The sequence below is a fragment of the Trachypithecus francoisi genome, unplaced genomic scaffold (assembly GCF_009764315.1).
Source record: "Trachypithecus francoisi isolate TF-2019V2 unplaced genomic scaffold, Tfra_2.0 Lachesis_group5, whole genome shotgun sequence".
Lineage (NCBI taxonomy): Eukaryota > Metazoa > Chordata > Mammalia > Primates > Cercopithecidae > Trachypithecus > Trachypithecus francoisi.
In genome coordinates this window covers 96,732,397-96,751,237 of record NW_022681470.1, presented here as the reverse complement: position 1 = coordinate 96,751,237, position 18,841 = coordinate 96,732,397, and positions in this window count along the sequence as shown.

The following is an 18,841-nucleotide window of genomic DNA, read 5'->3' as shown; positions in this document are numbered from 1 at the left end:
GTCTGTGTTTCTCCACACTCACTTTCTGTGGATGACTTTTCCTGTGTTCTGTCATGAACAGGCCCTCCCTGCTGTCCTGGCCTCTATTTGAATAGTGTTTCCTGCTCCCTCTGCTGTTGTGTGGCTCCCAGACCTGGCTAACTAAAATCATCTGAGGGCTGCAGTGTTCCCTAGCCCTGGTTGTTGGGGGACAGGGTTATGGGTGGGATTTCTGACTCTGTGTTAATCTCTAGGGCTTTGAAATGTATGTGGAGAAATTCAGCTATTATCCTATCCTAATTCTTCAAAGGCAGAACTTCAATAGTATAAAAAAGGAGACAGAATTATGTAATGGAGCATCCCTATAATCACTGGCCAGCTTCAACAATGGTCATTGAATAGCTAAAGTTTTAAAACTACAAAACTTCCTACTTAACCTATGTAACGTGTATGTACATATATGTTAATATACATGTGTGTATATATATATGGCACGTATGTGTGTGTGTATATATAAATTTGGACATGAGATTATGGAGGCGGAAATTCCTAAGATGAAAAGGTGGATACCCAGGAAAGCATTTCCTTCTTATTAGGCCTTTTCCTCCTCTGGCCTTTGGTTGATTGGATGAGGCCCACCCACCACAGGGAGGGCAATCTGCTTCACTTAGTCTGCCTGTTCTGGTGTTAATGGCATCCAGAAACACCCTCCAGCACACACCCAGAATAACGATGAACCAAATGTCCTGGCACCCTGGGGCTCAGTCACAGTGATCCACACAATTTTTAACCGTCACACAACTCCTTTGTAATGTGTGTGCTTTTCACATTTTTCTGCCAATCTGTAGCTTATCTTTTTATTCTAATAACAGTGTCTGGTGCTGACCACAAATTTTTAATTTGGATGAAGCTGAATTTATCAATGTTTTCTTTAATAGTTTGTGTTGATGTGATAACTAAGAATACTTTGCCTAAATCCACATTATGAAGATTTTCTCTCATGTTTTCTACTGTAAGTTTTCTTGTTTTGCAGTTTACATTTAGTTCTGTAATCAACTTTGAGTTACTTTTAGTGCAAGTATGGAGGTTTAAGTGGATTTTTAAATTTTTTGTTGTTTTTTTCTTCAATTTTTATTTTAATTTCAAAGGTACATGTGCAGGATGTACATGTAAACGTGTGCCATGGTGGTTTGCTGTGCAGATCATCCAATCGCTTAGCTATTAAGCCCAGCATCCACTAGCTAGTCTTCCTGATGCTCTCTTTCCCCCCAGCCCTGACTCCCAGCAGGCCCCATTATGTGTTTTTCCCCACCATGTGTCCATGTGTTCTCATCATTCAGTTCCCACTTGTAAGTGAGAACATGCGGTGTTCTTTTTCTGTTCCTGTGTTAGTTTGCTGAGGATAATGGCTTCCAGCTCCATCCATGTCCCTGCAAAGAACATGATCTCATTCCTTTTTATGGCTGCTTAGTATTCTATAGTGCATATGTACCACGTTTTCTTTATCCAGTCTATCATTGATGGGCATTTAGGATCATTCCATGTCTTTGCTATTTTGAATAGTGCTGCAATGGACATATGCCAGCATATATCTTTATAACCGAATGACTTATATTCCTTTGGGTATATATCTGGTAGTGGGATCACTGGTCAAATTGTATTTCTGCCTGTAGGTCTTTGAGGAATAGCCACACTGTCTTTCCCAATGGTAACTTACACTCCCACCAACAGTGTAAAAGCATTCCTTTTTCTATGCAACCTTGCTAGCATCTGTTGTAGATTTTTTCCTATTTTTGCCTATGGATGTCCAGTTTTTTTTTTTTTTTTTTTAGCAGAATTTGTTAACAAGACAATGCTTTCTCCCCTGAATTGTTTTGAACCATTTTCCGTCCGTTGGAGGGGATGAGACTGGAGAGAGGACTGTCCTATCATTGGAGGGACAGGGCTTGAAATAGGGCAGGTCTTATGGAAAAGAAAAGGAACACATATTTTTTCAATGAGGCAGAAGAAAGCCCCAAGCACAAGTGGGGTACTCCCTACCCCCATGTGTGGCACACTCACCTCTGCTCTCTCTGCCTCTCCTGCTGCACAAGCTTTGGTGTGAATAGACACTGAGGCCGAGTTGTGTCACTAGACCCATTTGGGCAGTGACATCAAATGTCTGGCATCAAATCCCAGAATCTCAAACAGGCAAAGTGGCAGGAAAACATGAGACATAATGAAGAATAAAATAATTCAGTTGAAAATGACTCACATGTTAGAAATAGCAGACCAGGACATTAGGGCAGTTATTATAATTTTGATTAAGTGAAGATGTGGGAGATATTTTTAATATCAAATTCCATAAGTGAAAACTACAATTTACAGTCTGAAGTTAAAAAAATACACTTGACTACAATTTACAGTCTGAAGTTTAAAAAAATACACTTGATTAAACATTGCAGAAGAAAAGATTAATGAACTAGAAGGAGTAGTAGTAGAAACTAACACAAATGAAACACACAGAGAAAAATGAATTGAAAACATAAAAAGCCCATCAGTGGGAAAACTTTAAGCACCCTACTATAGGAGTAAATGGTATCCCTGAGGGGAATGGAGTGGGTAAGATGGCTAGAAAAACATTTAAAACATTCTGGATGGAAGCTTTCTAAGCTTCATAAAAACCGTAAGCCACAAATATCCCAGAAACATAATGTATCCTAAGGACAAGAAACATGAAGAAAACTACACCAAGGAACACCACACTCAAATTTATCAAAACCAGTGATGAAGAGAAAATCCTAAGAGGAGTAAAAGGGGAACAAACATGTTAAATCCTGAGGACTAAATGTAAGGATGGCATCCGACTTCTCATCAGAAACATTACAAACAAGAAGTTTGCAATAGCTTTAAAGTACTGAAAAAAAGTCAACCTAGAATTTCTATACCCACTATAAATATCTTTCAAAAATGAAGGTGAGCAAAAATGGTTTGGAAAGAAAAAACAATTATCTCAATTTGACGATGACATGATCCTATATAGAGAAAATACCAAATAACACACACAAACACACACACCACTGGAGTTAATAAACTAATCTGGCAAACTTGGAGCATACAAAATAAACGAACAAAAACCAGTTTCCTTAGCAATGAAAAAATCTTAAAGGAAAATTAATACATTTAATTTACAATAGCACCCATAAGAATAACATACCTAGGAATAAATTTAAGAAGGTGAAATACTTGTACACTGAAAACTACCTAACATTGCTTAAAGAGACTTAAGAAGAACTAAATAAATGGAAAGACATCCTGTGTCCATGGTTGGAAGATTTAATAGAGTTAAGATGGAAATACAGCTCAAAACAACCTACAGATTCAATGTAATCTTATTCAAATTCCAGTGGCCTGCTTTTTCAGAAATAAAAAAAACCCCAGAACTTTTTATTCAGAAGAAATTGCAAGTATCCCCAAATAGCAAAAAGAGTCTTGAATAATAAGAATAAATAACTCCTATTCCAAATATCTTTTTTATTTTAATTTTTAAAATTTGTATTTGAAACGGAGTCTTACTCTGTTACCCAGGCTGGAGTGCAGTGGAATGGCATGATCTCTGCTCACTGTAACCTCCATCTCCCGGGTTCAAATGATTCCCTTGCTTCAGACTCCTGAGTTGCTGGTATTACAGGCACCCACCACCACTCCCAGCTAATTCTTTGCATTTTTAGTGGAGATGGGGTTTCACCACATTTGCCAGTCTGGTCTCAAACTCCTGACCTCAAGTGATCCACCTGCCCTGGCCTCCTAGAAGGGATTATAGGCATAAGCCACCACACCTGGCCTCCAAAGATCTTGTATTGCTCTCAGCAATATTTTGTAGTCTTCAGTATACAGGTGTTCACATCTTTTGCTATGTAGTTCATATTTTTTAATGGTATTGTTAATGTTTGTTGAAAGAAATATTTTATTAAAGTGGTATATTATTAAAGTCTACAACATAATGCTTTGATATACATATACATAATGAACTAATGGCTCCACTCCCTTCAGGGCTTCCATTTACCCCTATAGTAGGGTGTTTACAATCAGGCTCATTAGCATACTCACCTTCTCACATAGTGCCTTTTTCAGTGTAGTGAGAATACAAATGATCTCTTTTAACAAACTTCAAGTATATAATGCAGCATTAACAATAGTCCTCATGCTGTACATCAGATCTCTAAAACTCATTCTGTAACCAAAAGCAGGTTAATCGCTCACCGCATGTAGAGTCCAATTAAGCCCGAGGCCTGCTACAAAAAAGTCAATTTATTTCCAAAGGTAGCTTGGGGGAAGAAGCACAAAACATCCCGCTTTAAATGTATCACTTCACCATTGGAGCAAAAAGTGGATATTTTTATTAGGTAAATGGGGAAGTGAGCAAGCACAGGGGTCTCCCTGCTCCCAGGTAGTTATCCACTGGGCAGTTGAGGTGGTGCCTTTCTGATCAGAAGAAAGTTGTAAAAGTGGCCAAGTGGGCATGCTTTCAACATGCCCTCCTAGTGGGTGTAAGTTCTGAGGTGACCCTTCAGTCACCATTGGCAGACACTTAGGCTGTTTTCATGTCCTGGCTACTGTGAAGAATGCTGTGATAAACATAGGGTTGCAAATAGCTCTTTGAGATACTGACTTAATTTCCTTTGATTATATACCCAGAAGTTGGATTGCTGGGTTGTTTGGTAGTTCTGTTTGTAATGTTTTGAGGAGCCTCCACAGTGTTTTCCATAATGGATGCACCAATTTACATTCCCACCAACAACATACAAGAGTTCCCGATTCTCCAGGCCCTTGCTAACATTTACTTGTTTTTCTGGTAATAACCACCCTGATGGTTATATCATCAGGGTGATTTTGATCTGCATTTCCCTGAGGATTACTGATGTCGAGCACCTTTTCATATACCTGTTGGCTATTTTGTATGTGTTCCTTGGAAAAATGTCTATTCAGATCCCTTGTCCATATTTTAATCAGGTTGTTTGTTGTTTTGGCTATTGAATTGTGTGAGTTTCATATATATTTTGGATATTAACCCCTTACCCAGTTCCCAAAGAATGAGACATACCTTGGAGTAAGGGACCCACACATCCCATTCATCTCTCCTCTCCCAAGGCACTTAGCCAGTCACTAACAGGTGCAGGGGTATGAAATCTGTTTCCCTGGGCTGGGAGAGGATAACTCTTCAACTTCACTTACCACCAAGTTCCCCTGCCAACATCTGGACAAAACTCCCCAAGGGGACTTTGGGGACTAAATTCACACATACACAGCAATCAACTCAAAATGGATCACAGCCCTAAATGATAGACGTAACATATAAAATTTCAAGAGGAATCCATAGGAGAAAATCTTTGTGACTTTGGGTTAAGCGAAGTGTCCTAAGACGCTACACAAAAAACATAAGGCATAAGAGAAAAAAATTATTGGATTTTATTACAATTAAAAAATTTTGCGCTTCAAAAGATACTATTAAGAAAAAATAGGCCGGGCGCTGTGGCTCAAGCCTGTAATCCCAGCACTTTGGGAGGCCGAGACGGGCGGATCACGAGGTCAGGAGATCGAGACCATCCTGGCTAACACGGTGAAACCCCGTCTCTACTAAAAAATACAAAAAACTAGCCGGGCGAGGTGGCGGGCTCCTGTAGTCCCAGCTACTCGGGAGGCTGAGGCTGGAGAATGGCGTAAACCCGGGAGGCGGAGCTTGCAGTGAGCTGAGATCCGGCCACTGCACTCCAGCCTGGGTGACAGAGCGAGACTCCGTCTCAAAAAAAAAAAAAAAAAAAAGAAAAGAAAAAAATAGATAAGCCAAAGACTAGGAGCAAATGTTTGCAATTAAATATTTAATAAAATGACTTCTATCACAATACCTAAAGATATAAATCAACACAACTGACTAGGTGTGGTGGCTCATGCCTGTAATGCCAGCACTTTGAGAGGCTGTAGCTGGTGGATCATCTGAGCTCAGGAGTTGAAGACCACCCTGGGCAACCTGGCGAAACTCCGTTTCTTCCAAAAATACAAAAAATTAGATGAGCATGGTGGCAGGCGTCTGTAGTCTCAGCTACTAGGGAAGCTGAGGTGGGAGGATCACTTGAGCCTGGGAGGCGGAAGTTGGAGTGAACTGAGATCATGCCACTGCACTCCAGCCTGGGTGTCCATGTGATACCCTGTCTCAAAAAAAAAAAAGAAAAAAAAAGAAAACCCACAATTTTAAAAGTCAGCAAAAGACTTGAACTGGCCTGTTACAAAAGAGACAAATAAATGGTTGATTACCATATGAAAAGGTGTTCAATGTCATTAGTTAATAGGAAAATGCAAACTTTATTATTATTATTATATTTTGAGACAGAGTCTTGCTCTGTTTCCCAGGCTGGAGTGCAGTGGCATGATCTTGGCTGATTGTAACCTGCGCCTCCCAGGTTAGAGAGATTCTCCTGCCTCAGCCTCCCAAGTAGCTGGGATTACAGGCACTCGTCACTACACCTGGCTAATTTTTGAATTTTTAGTAGAGACGGAGTTTCACCATGTTGACCAGGCTGGTCTTGAACTCCTGACCTCAGGTGATCCGCCCTCCTCGGCCTCCCAACGTGCTGAGATTACAGGTGTGAGCCATTGCCCCCAGCTGATTTGTGAGTTTTTGATGCACCTATCTCTTGAGTAGTATACACTGAATGCAAATTTTAGATTTTTTTCCCTCACTCCCTTTACAATCTTTCCTCCTGAGTCCCCCAAGTTCATTGTGTCATTCTTACGTCTTTGCATCCTCATAGCTTAGCTTCCACTTATAAGTGAGAACATACGATGTTTGGCTTTCCATTCCTGAGTTACTTCACTTAGAATAATAGTCTCCAGTCCCCTCCAGGTTGCTGCAAATGCCATTAATTCATTTTTTTATGGCTGAGTAGTATTCCATCATTCATATATATAGGATGTATATATGTAATTTATATGTATATATGTTATATATAAAACTGTGATTATATATCATATTTATATATGATATTTATATACACATAAAACTGTGATATATATACAGGTGTATGTGTGTATATATATATATCTCTCACAGTTTATCCACTCGTTGATTGATGGGCGTTTGGATTGGTTCCACATTTTTGCAGTTGTGAATTGTGCTGCTATAAACATGCATGAGCAAGTATCTTTTTCTTTTTCTTTTTTTTTTTTTTTTTTGAGACGGAGTCTCGCTCTGTCGCCCAGGCTGGAGTGCAGTGGCCGGATCTCAGCTCACTGCAAGCTCCGCCTCCTGGGTTCCCGCCATTCTCCTGCCTCAGCCTCCCGAGTAGCTGGGGCTACAGGCGCCCGCCACCTCGCCCGGCTAGTTTTTTGTATTTTTTAGTAGAGACGGGGTTTCACCGTATTAGCCAGGATGGTCTCGATCTCCTGACCTCGTGATCCGCCCGTCTCGGCCTCCCAAAGTGCTGGGATTACAGGCTTGAGCCACCGCGCCGGGCAGCAAGTATCTTTTTCATAGAATGATTTATTTTCCTCTGGGTAGATACCCAGTAGTGGAATTGCTGGATCAAATGGTAGTTCCACTTTTAGTTCTATAAGGAATCTCCACACTGTTTTCCATAGTGGTTGTACTAGTTTACATTCCCACCAGCAGTGTAGAAGTGTTTTCTTTTCACTGCATCCACACCAACGTCTATTATTTTTTTATTATGACCATTCTTGCAGAAGTAAAGTGGTATCACATTGTGGTTTTGATTTGCATGGGAAATGCAAATCAAAACAACAATAAGATACCACTTTATACCCACTAATGTGGCTATGTTAAAAAAAATACAGGGAACACCAAGTGTTACTGAGAATGTGGAGAAAATGGAACCCTCATATATTGCTGGGAAGACTGCAAAATGATAAAACCACTTTGGAACCTAGTTCAACAGTATCTTAAAAAGTTAAACCTTAGCTTGCCATACAACTCAGCTATTCCATCCCTAGAATGGGATATAGCAGACATGAACAACACCATTAACCAACTTGTCCTGAATAATGTCTGTAGAACACAGCATCCAAAAATAGCATAAGACACATGTTACTCAAGTGCACATGCACCACTGATCAAGACAGACTATATTTTGGGCCACAAAACAAGCCTCAAAAGATTTAAAAGAATTCAAATCATTTTAACTGGTGTGTTCAGATTTAAAAGAATTCGTTTCTATCCAAGAGAAATGAAAACACAGGTCCACAGAAAACTCCTTCGAAAATGTTCATGGCAGTATTATTCATGATAGCAAAAACTAGCTCCAACTCAAATGTCCATCACTGGTAGATGGATAAATAAAATGTGGTATTATCTATACAATGGAATTCTATTTAGCAATAAGAAGCACAAAAATCTGACACCTGCTACAGTATGGATGAATCTTAAAACATTGTGCTAAGTAAAATAAGCTAGTCACAAAAGACTGCATATTGTTTGATGCCATTTATATGAAATATCTAGAAAAAGATACATTTATAGACAAAATAGAAAAATTGTTGGCTGAGCCTAGAGGAGGGAGTGGGATTTGCTACAGCGGCAGTGGAGAAATTTGGGAAGGTAAAGGACATGTTCTAAAAGTGGACTGTAGTACAGGTGAGAAACTCCATATAATTGAATCATTTATTTACAATGAGTCAATTTTATTGTATGTAAATTTAATTGAAAAGAAGAAGGTAAGGACAAGACAGCCCTAAATCAAAGGGTTGTGGTGTACTGTGATCCTGTGATGAACACTGCGTATTGAGATGCAACAACCTGGAGTGAGAGCAAATGGTGACTTAGAAGGTGACTTCTGATGTCACATGCTTGAGGAAGGGATTCCGTGCCTGTGCCTTCAGCCTCTGACCCTGGCAGTTTCCCTGGAATCTGGAGGGTAGATGGGGTGAGTGAAGGTAGCCTTTGCCTTCTAGGGAGTGCAAGGAGAGCAGTGGCACCGTGTAAAGATCTGGGGAAACGAGTTTGCAGGGAGAAGCTTCATGAACACCCTGGGTAATGAAAGGAGGAAATCATGAGGAGGAAGTGAGGGCTGCAGGATGAAGTGGCTGCTTGAAACATAAAAGCTGCTCAAAACTCTTTGATAGGTTATGAGTTGGTTCTGCTCCTAGGTGAGCTCAAACCGGCAACCTTTTGGTTAACAGAAGGCACCACAGAGAAGAACTACTGTGAACTTGTATGCTAACAGTATGGAATGACAACATAGTCCCTACCCTCAAAACTATGTCATTGATTTTCACTTTTACCTTTGTTTTACTTTCTTCTGAGTTGAAAGTTAATTTGCTCTTTTCTGGTTTCTTAAAGTAGAAGCTGAGGTCACTGACTTGAAAGCTTTTCTTTTTCATTTTTGATATAGACCTTAAATGCTATAAATCCTCCTTCCTCATTTTGATTTGTTGTGTTTTCGCTTTTATTCTTTTCAAAAAAATTCTAATTTCCCTATTGATTTATTCTTTGATCAATGGGTAATTTATAAGTGTTTTACCCATTTTCCAAATATTTGGAGGAATTTTCCAAAAGTCTTTCTTCCACTGATTTCTAACTAAATTGCATTGGTATTATAGAACACATCTTTATGACTTGAATTTTTAAAAATCTTTTGAGGCTTGTTTTGTGGCCCAAAATATAGTCTGTCTTGATTAGTGGTGCATGTGCACTTGAGTAACATGTGTCTTATGCTATTTTTGGGTGCTGTGCTCTACAGATATTATTCAGGACAAGTTGGTTAATGGTGGTGTTGATGTCTGCTATAACCTTGTCAATTTTCTGTCCACCTGTGGTATCAATTAATAAGAGAGGGGCTTTGGAATCTCTGACAGTATGGTGAATTATCTATTTCTCCTTCAGTTCTATCAGTTTTTGCATTATATGTTTTCAAGTTCTGTCATGGGGAGTGGTAATTATATCTTCTTGAGAATTAATTCCTTTATTATTATGAAATCACCCTCTTTATCCCTGGAAATATGGTTTGCCCTGAAATCTACTTCACCTGGTATCATATAGCTGCTTCTCTTCCCTTTTGACTATGCTTAGCATAGAATATTTTTTCCCATCTTTTTACTTTTATATATTTGTAGCTTCATTTTTACAGTGCATTTCTGGCAAGCAGCATATAGTTAGTCTTGTTTTTATCCAGTGTGACAATCTCAGCTTTTTAATTGGTGTGTTTAGATCCTCTACATTTAGTATAATTATTGAAAGGGCTAGGTTTCAGTTTTAGCTTGCTCTTAATTTTCAAGTTGTCCTTTCTCTTCCTTCTTTTTCTACCATTGTTTGCTTTAAACTAGTATTTTTTATTATTCCATTTCAACTCATTATTACCCATCACTGTTTTGCCATTGTAGTGATTGCTTTAGGGATTATATGATATATTTTTTAGTTAACACTGTCTAACATGTAGTGATATTATGCCACTTCAAATATAGAGTAGGGCTGGGCACAGTGGCTCACACCTGTAATCCCACCACTTTGGGAGTTGAGGCAGGAGGATTGTTAGAACCTAAGAGTTCAAGAGCAGCCTGGGCAACATGGTGAGACCCTATTGCTACAAAAAGCTTAAAAATTACCGAGGTGTGGTAGTGCATGCCTGCAATCCCAGATACTTGGGAGGCTGAGCTGGGAGGATCATCTGAGCCCAAGAGGTGACAGCTGCAGTGAGCCACTTTCATGTCACTGCATTCCAGCCTGGGAAACAGAGCAAGACCTTGTTTTAAAAAAACAAAGAAACAAATATGGAGTAAGAGCCTTATAATATTATATCTCCATATGTCCCTTCTTGGCCATTGTTCTATTGTTACAAGAATTTTCTTTTCTTTTCTTTTATTATTTTTTTGAGACAGAGTCTCACTTTGCCACCTAGGCTGGAGTGCAGTGGAGTGATCTTGGCTTACTGCAACCTCTGTCTCCTGGGTTTAAGGAGTTCTTGTTCCTCAGTCTCCTGAGTAGCTGGGATTAGAGGTGTGTGTCACCATGCCTGGCTAGTTTTTATATTTTTTGCAGAGACAGGGTTTCACCATGTTGGCCAGGCTTGTCTTGAACTTCTGGCCTCAAGTGATCCACCTGCCTTGGCTTCTCAATTTGCTGGGATTACAGGCATGAGCCACTGCACTGGGCCAAGAATTTTATTTTTATGTCATAAATTCCACAGTCCTTTGTTGGATGCATAGTTTGCGAAGATTTTCTGCCATTCTGTGGGTTGTCTGTTTACTCTGCTGATTATTTTTTTTACTGTGCGGAAGCTTTTTAATGTAATTAAGTCTCATCTATTTATCTTTGTTTTTGTTGCATTTGCCTTGGGGTTCTTGGTCATGAAGTCTTTGCCTAAGCAAATGTCTAGTAGGGTTTTTCCATGTTATCTTCTAGAGTTTTTATGGGTTCAGGTTTTAGACTTAAGTCTTTGATCCATTTTGAGTTGATTTTTATACAAAGTAAGAGATGAAGATCCAGTTTCATTCTTCTACATGTGACTTGCCAATTTTCTCAGCACCATTTGTTGAATAGGGTGTCTTTCCCTCACTTTATGTTTTTGTTTGCTTTGTCAAAGATCAGTTGCTGTAAGTACTTGGCTTTATTTCTGGGTTCTCTATTCTGTTTCATTGGTTTATGTGCCTATATTTATGCCAGTACCATGCTGTTTTGGCCACCATGGCCTTACAGTGTAGTTTGAAGTGAGATAATGTGATGCCTCCAAATTTGATCTTTTTGCTTAGTCTTGCTTTGGAATGTGAGCTCTGTTTTGGTTCCACATGAATTTTAGGAATCTACTTGCTCTGCTGCCAGGGCTGGAGTGCAGTGGCACAATCTTGGCCCACTGCATCCTCCACCTCCTGGGTTCAAGTGGTTCTCGTGCCTCAGCCTTCTGAGTAGCTGGGATTGCAGGAGTGCACCACCATGTCTGTGTAATTTTTGTATTTTTAGAAGAGATAGGGTTTCATCATGTTGCCCAGGCTGGTCTCTAACTCCTGGCCTCAAGAAATCCACCTGCTCCAGTCTTTCAAAGTACTGGGATTACAGGTGTGACCCACCAGGCATGGCCTCAATTTCCTTTTAAAGAGTTTTAACTAATAAGGAAAAGAAATGTATATATTTGTTCATGTGTTACCATTTCTAGTGCTTGACATTCTTTTGTAGACACCCAGATTTCCGTCTCATACCTGTTTCCTTCTGTAGGAAAGATGTCCTTCAACATTTTTTGGAGCACAGGTCTGCTGGTAATAAATTCTTTCCCTTGTTTTTGTTTTGTTTTGTTTTTTTGTTTTTTTTTTGAGACGGAGTCTCTCTCTGTTGCTCAGGTTGGAGTGCAATAGTGCGATCTTGTCTCACTGCATCCTCTGCCTCCAGGGTTCAAGCCATTCTCCTGCCTTAGCCTCCTGAATAGCTGGGATTACAGGTGCACACCACCACACTCGATTAATTTTTGTATTTTTAGTAGAGATGGGGTCTCACCATGTTGGTCAGGCTGGTCTTGAACTCCTGACCTCAAGTGATCCCCTCCCCTTGGCCTCCCAAAGTGCTGGGATTACAGGTGTGAACCTCCATGCCCAGCCCAAATTCTTATTTCACCTTTGTTTTTTGAAAGCTAATTTTGCGGGGTATAAATTTCTATGTGGACAATTTCAGTCTCTGAGTGTTTAAAGATGTGGCTCCACTGTATTCTTGTGTGCATTGTGGCTGGTGAAAAATCTGATGTCATCCTTATATTATCTTTGTTTCAATGTAATCACGTGTGTTTTTTCTCTGACTGCTTTTAAGATTTTCTTTATTATCATTGAGAAATTTATGATATGCCTTGGTGTCATTTCTTCATGTTTTTAGTGCTTGATTATGGTGAGCTTTCTGGATCTGTGGATTTATAGTTTTATTACATTTGATAAGATTAGTTTTTTGTTCTTTGGAGGTGGCTTTTTTTCCCCCTTGAGACAAGGTCTTGCTATGTTGCCCAGGCTGGTCTCAAACTCCTGGGCTTAAATGATCCTCCTGCCTCAGCCTTTGAATAACTGGGATCACAGGCACATACCACCACACCTGGCTTGGTAAGCATTAGATTAATATTTCTTCCAAGAGTTTTTCTGCTGCCACTGTGTTTGCCTTTGATGAACTCTAGTCACCCATATCTGAGGTCAGCTGAATTGTTCCACAGCTCATTGATGCTTATTCCTTTATTATGTTTTTCTCAGCATTCCTTTTTGGCTATTTTTCTTTGCTATGCATTAACATTTCCAATTTTTTTCTTCTATATTTTCTAGTTTGCTGTTAATGCGTTGCAGTTCATTTCCTCTCAGATATCATAGTTTTTACTTCTTTCTATTTTTTGTAGATATGGTGTCTTACTATGTTCCCAGATTGGTCTTAACTCCTGGGTTCAAGCAATCCTCCTGTCTTGGCCTCCATAAATGCTGGAATTACAGGCATGAGCCACTGTACCCAGCCCTAGTTTTTATTTCTTAATGCTAGCTTGGATTTTTTTATATCTTCCTTTTGTCTCCTTAATTTTTGGGACTTATGAAATACAGTTATAATGCCTGGTTTAATATTCTTCTCTGGTAATTTTAACACCCGTGTCAGCTCTGAGTCAGTTTAACATGATTGATTTGTCTCCTCATTATGGTCATTTCCCTGTTTTAATATGGCTAAACATTTTGGTAGAATGCCAGACATTGTGAATTTTACCTTGTTGGTTGCTGCATATTTTTGTGTCCCTATAAATTTTGAGTTTTCTTCAGGGATGCAGTCAAGTTGCTGGCAAACAGTTTGATCATTTCCAGTCTTGCTTTTATGATTTGTTAAGAGGTCTACAGCAGTACTCTGTCCAGGAGTATTCTGTTCTTACTACTGAGACAAAACCTTCCTGAATTCTCTACCCTGTGCCTTGTGAATTTTAAGGCCCTTTTGTTTTTTCAGTCTGCCTTTTGGAAACAGGCATGATTCTAGCTCTGTATGAGCTCCAGGCACTGTTCCCTCTAATCTTTTCAAAAGCGTTTTCCTCTGAACCTGATTGCCTCCCTCATATGGACCCTCACTGTGCTGCATGCTGGGTCATGTTCTGCAGTTACTCCGATTTACTCTCTGTAGCTCTCTCCTCCCTAGTGCTCTTCCTGTGAACTCTATGATTCTGTAACTTCCCTGGACTCTCAGCTCAGGGTCCTCAACTCAAAAGGTTCACTGAGCTTCTCTTCACTTTCCCCTTCCTGTGCCTAACTTGGAAACCCTCTCAAGGCAGTAAGTTAGAACAATTTAGGGCTCACCTGATAGGTGCCCATGTCTCAGGGTTTATGTCCAGGATCTTGAACATATTCTTTTCGTATAGTTTGTCTGTTTTATTTTTTTCTTTATTGTTCCTTGAGGAAGGTAGGAGGGTAAAATCTAATTCCTCCTACTTCATAGAGGTTGCAGCACTCCTATTTCTAAAAATCAAAGCACGAAAAAGTCAATCTAGATGCCGAATAGGAACTTTTAGAGAATTCAGAATATATTCTGTACTGTGTGAAACCATGAACTAAGAAAACCCTTCATTCTTGTATTTAAAAGGCACTTTACTGGTTATAAAAACAGTTTCTGCTTGACCCTATGTGGGGGAGTGCAGGAGGCCCATCACCCTTGGCCCCAGGAGCTGAGCAGATGCTCCTGTGAGGTCTGTGATGAAAACCTGTCCTTCGGGAGATGTGTCTCTCTATGAGATGTCAGCCTTAATCTTGGTCACTCTTCCAAAGGTCCTCCACAGTAAGGATGGGCAATGACATCAAAGTAGCCAGGTGGGAAGTCTCAGCTTTCTGTTAGCTCTAGTGGGGCCTGATGGGTAACACTGTGCCCAAGTTGACTTCTCCCTGGGTAGCAAGGGAGTGACACCATCTTTGCTAGATCTGTGGCTGCAACCCAGGCCCTGAAGCAGGGCCAAAGACTTCCAGAGCCTCTCCCAGGTCCTTCTTGCTCCACAAGAAGCCTCAGAAAGGGAAAGTGTTCCATTCAGAGGATGTTTCTTTCTCTGTTGTCAGAAAAAAAAAAAGTGAGTATAAAGCAGCAAAAACAGCACTAGGTACTGCCTGTAAGTTAGTGGTACTGCTGTGCCCAGGATAGAAGATGAGAAGGAAGAGGAACAGGAGGAAGAAGAGGGCAAGAGAGATATGTGAAAAACCTGGCTGCAGTTAGCAAAGGTTTGCAAGCCACCAGTCAGCGAGACAGAATCTGCAGGAGCTAAAGTATGTTCACAGGAGGGTAGCACAGATGTGTATGTGTGTTAGAGTAGGGTACGGAAAGTGGTTATAGAAACCTTGAAAGCAACCACAACAAACAAAAGTTGAGCAGATCATATCCATGAGATGTTTCAAGGTGGATTGAAAGAAATGCGTGCCATGTGAAAAAAGTGATTGTTAGGGGAGAGAAATAATTCAACCCCCCAAACCCCAAATATAAGTCCTTCAGTTGCATTTCCTACGTTGTGGAAACCCAAGGTGTCAAGAAAGTGGATTTGTAATAGATAAATCTTAAACTGGAAAAATCATTTCACTGACCATAGTATCTCCCCCACCAAGAAAATGTGGGGTTACTTTTTGCCACAGCACATCTTCAAACTCCTGTCATGGTACACACTTGGTCACTTTGCCTGACTCTCCGCAGAGGTCTCCCTCTTTCCAAGCCTCACCACAAATCCTATTCCACACAATTTTTCTTAACAGCACTGGGCCTTACATTGCCTTTAGGTGGCCAGCTAAATGGTAACCCCTGCGCTGCCTCATCAACATAACACACACCCCTTTGATGACGTCGAGGGCTTCTGCTTTCCCTGTAACCCATCCTGCGCCCCCACCCGCATCTCAGTCTCACTCAGCCCACACGGCCAACCCGCAGCCGGTGATGTCATGATCCTTTTCACTTGTGCCCAGGTATCTTAGGCAGGATAATAATGCATCTTTCTCTTCTTCTTGTGTTCCTAACCTTTCTCCCAGGTTACTCACCATGGAGAGGGATTCTAGGATTGTCTGTTGCACCAATCCAAAACTTTAAAGAAAAAAGATGTAAAACAATGTATGCAAAGTATACCATTTATATGAACAAAATAAAAGTATAAGCATGTGTGATGCATATAGATACATAGCTTCGGGGCCGCTTCTCAGGGCTGCTGCTCAGAGTACCAGTTGCTGTGTATTCTGTGTACATCCTTCCTTCTGCATTCTCATAGTATCCAAAGGGCCGTTTTTTAATTTTCCTTGCCACACAGAATACAAGAAAAGAAAATTCAGGAGAAGTTGCTGACTAAAGTACAATAGAAAGATGAGGTGTTTGATTTAAGACTGAGGCTTTGGGTTTTTTTTTTCTCTCTCTCTAACCTCAGGACTGGGTTAGAACGGGGCGCTGGGAGGATGAAGGCTGGATGAGAAAGCCAACTTATATTTTCAGAATGGAGAGTGGAGTAACTTGATCCTTGAAGAGACTGGGTAGAAGTGGAAGGTGACTCTCTTCAAAAGAATCAGGCGGGTGCCTCGAGGTGAACTCAGCGCCCAGTGACTTTAGGGAGAGTCATCTACATACCTCCCTTCCCGCTTTCATTTCTCCATCCCCTCATTCCTCCTTTCTTTTCATCTCTCACCTCTCTCCTTCCTTCTCACTCCCCTTCTCTCTGTGTCTGCAGCCCTGGACACTGTTATTAAAGATCTTGGGATGTGGAGATTATTAGGTTGCAGGGGCCCAAATGAATTTCCCCAGCACTGATGCCTTTAATCTCTCAATTCACATCAAAAGTTGGAGTAGCTGTTTCAATTTACCTTAGTAATCTACCCACATCTCAGGCCCCAGGGAAGCTGAGAAAGCAAGTATGTGATCCTAATAGTTTTGGAATATGGGAAATTCCTCATGCATAGAAAGAGACATCAGAAACAAGATGGCCTAGATGACAAAGAACACTCATCTTCCTAACACTCTGCAGCCATCCTTGTGGGGAACATGATAAATCCAGTGACTGAGCTCCCCTAACCCTGCCCCCAAACATCACCCATGCAAAACCTATCCTCACACACTACCAGACATTGTGATGCCTTGAGCAGAGGGTAAGGGCTTAGACTCCTTGTACAAGGACAGTTGGGACAATCTCCAGTGTCATCTTAATTACTTATTATGACAGTTAAAAAATTTTGAAGTTTACATGCCTGGAAAAAGGGTAATTATTCTGAAGCCATGGTTACAAATAGCCACCAGAACTGGTTTTAAATCTTTAAATCATCTTAATTCATCTGTGCCCACTGCATAAGTTTCTTTTCTTTTCTTTTTTTTTTTTTTTGAGATGGAGTTTTGCTCTTGTTGCCTAGGCTGGAGTGCAATGGCGCAATCTTGCTCACTGCAACCTCTGTCTCCCATGTTCAAACAATTCTCCTGACTCAGCCTCCTGAGTAGCTGAGATTACAAGCATGTGCCACCATGTCCGGCTAATTTTTTGTATTTTTAGTAGAAATGGGGTTTCTCCATATTGGTCAGGCTGGTCTTGAACTCCTGACCTCAGGTGATCCGCCCGCCTCAGCCTCCCAAAGTGCTGGGGATTACAGGCATGAATCGCCGTGCCTGCCCTGCATGAATTTCTTATTGCTGCTGTAATAAATGACCACAAACAACTTCTTCAAATAACCCATATTTATGATCTTAGGGTTCTGATGATCTGAAGTCCAAAAGAAGTCTCACTGCACTACAGTGAATGTGCTGTTGGCAGGTTTGCGTTCCTTGCTGGAGGCTGTGAGGAGACTGTGTCATTGCCTTTTCCAGCATGTGGGGTTTGTCCACATTCCTTGGCTGGTAGCCCTCCCACCTTCAACAGCAGCCATGGACACTCAAGTTATTGTCACATGGCATCCTTCTGACATGGACTGTCCTTCCTCCCTCTCTCATTTCTATGCACCCTTGTGATGGCACTGGGCTCTCCAGGGTAATCTGCCTGTTACAACATCCTTAACTTAATCACCTCTCCAAAGTCTCTTTGACATGTAAAGTAACACATTCACAGGTTACAGGGAATAGGATTGGACACCTGTAGTGGAGTTTATTTTTCCTAATGCAGCCACTCACTTCGGTGAACAAATTTCTGCAAGCCCCTCAGTCAGTGCTAGCCCCTCACTTCTGAAAGTCAGTGAGTTGAAAGCAACTCAATCCAATGAGCAGCTTTGAGTGCCAACCAATCAACACCAGCTCACTTATGTCTGAGCCCTTCACCAGTCTCTGAATCCCACACTTTCCACAAATTCTATATAAATCAGCAGTCCAGTCTGCTCAGAGAGACTTTACACCAGTAGGAGAAGCATAATTGTATTTCTATGTGATTAGGATCTGTTTTTGAGGAGACCAAATAAGATGGCTCCAGCTGTAGGATGGAACCTCCACAGCCAATCCTGGAGGCCAGGGCAGCACGAGCCTTAGGCCAAGCTCGGATATGGGGTGACCAAAAGTCAGGAACCACCAGTCTCCCCTGGCTAACAATTGGCCCCCAGTCTCCCAGGAAACTGAATATTCCAGGTGCCCCCCTTCTCTATAGGGGAGTTCCATGGGGAAGGACCATGCTGTTTTCTTGTGGCCCTGAGGGCGGTGCACAAGGATTCCCATGGTCCCAGGAGCTGGGAGCAGCAGCAAGACCAGGCCAGGACAGATCCAAAGAAAACCACTCAATTCCCCCATTTAGCTGAAGGTTCAGAGCCAAAGGTTTGTGGGACCCCAGGTGCATCCACTCTGCTGCTGCCTTTCCCTCCTTACCATGTGGTCTTTGCTTCCTGTGAGATTTCTGCAACTAGAAGTCAGCCTATTGGGAAGTAAAAGCCACACCTAAAAACACTAGAGAGACTAGCATTAGTATTGGTGCAATCCTAT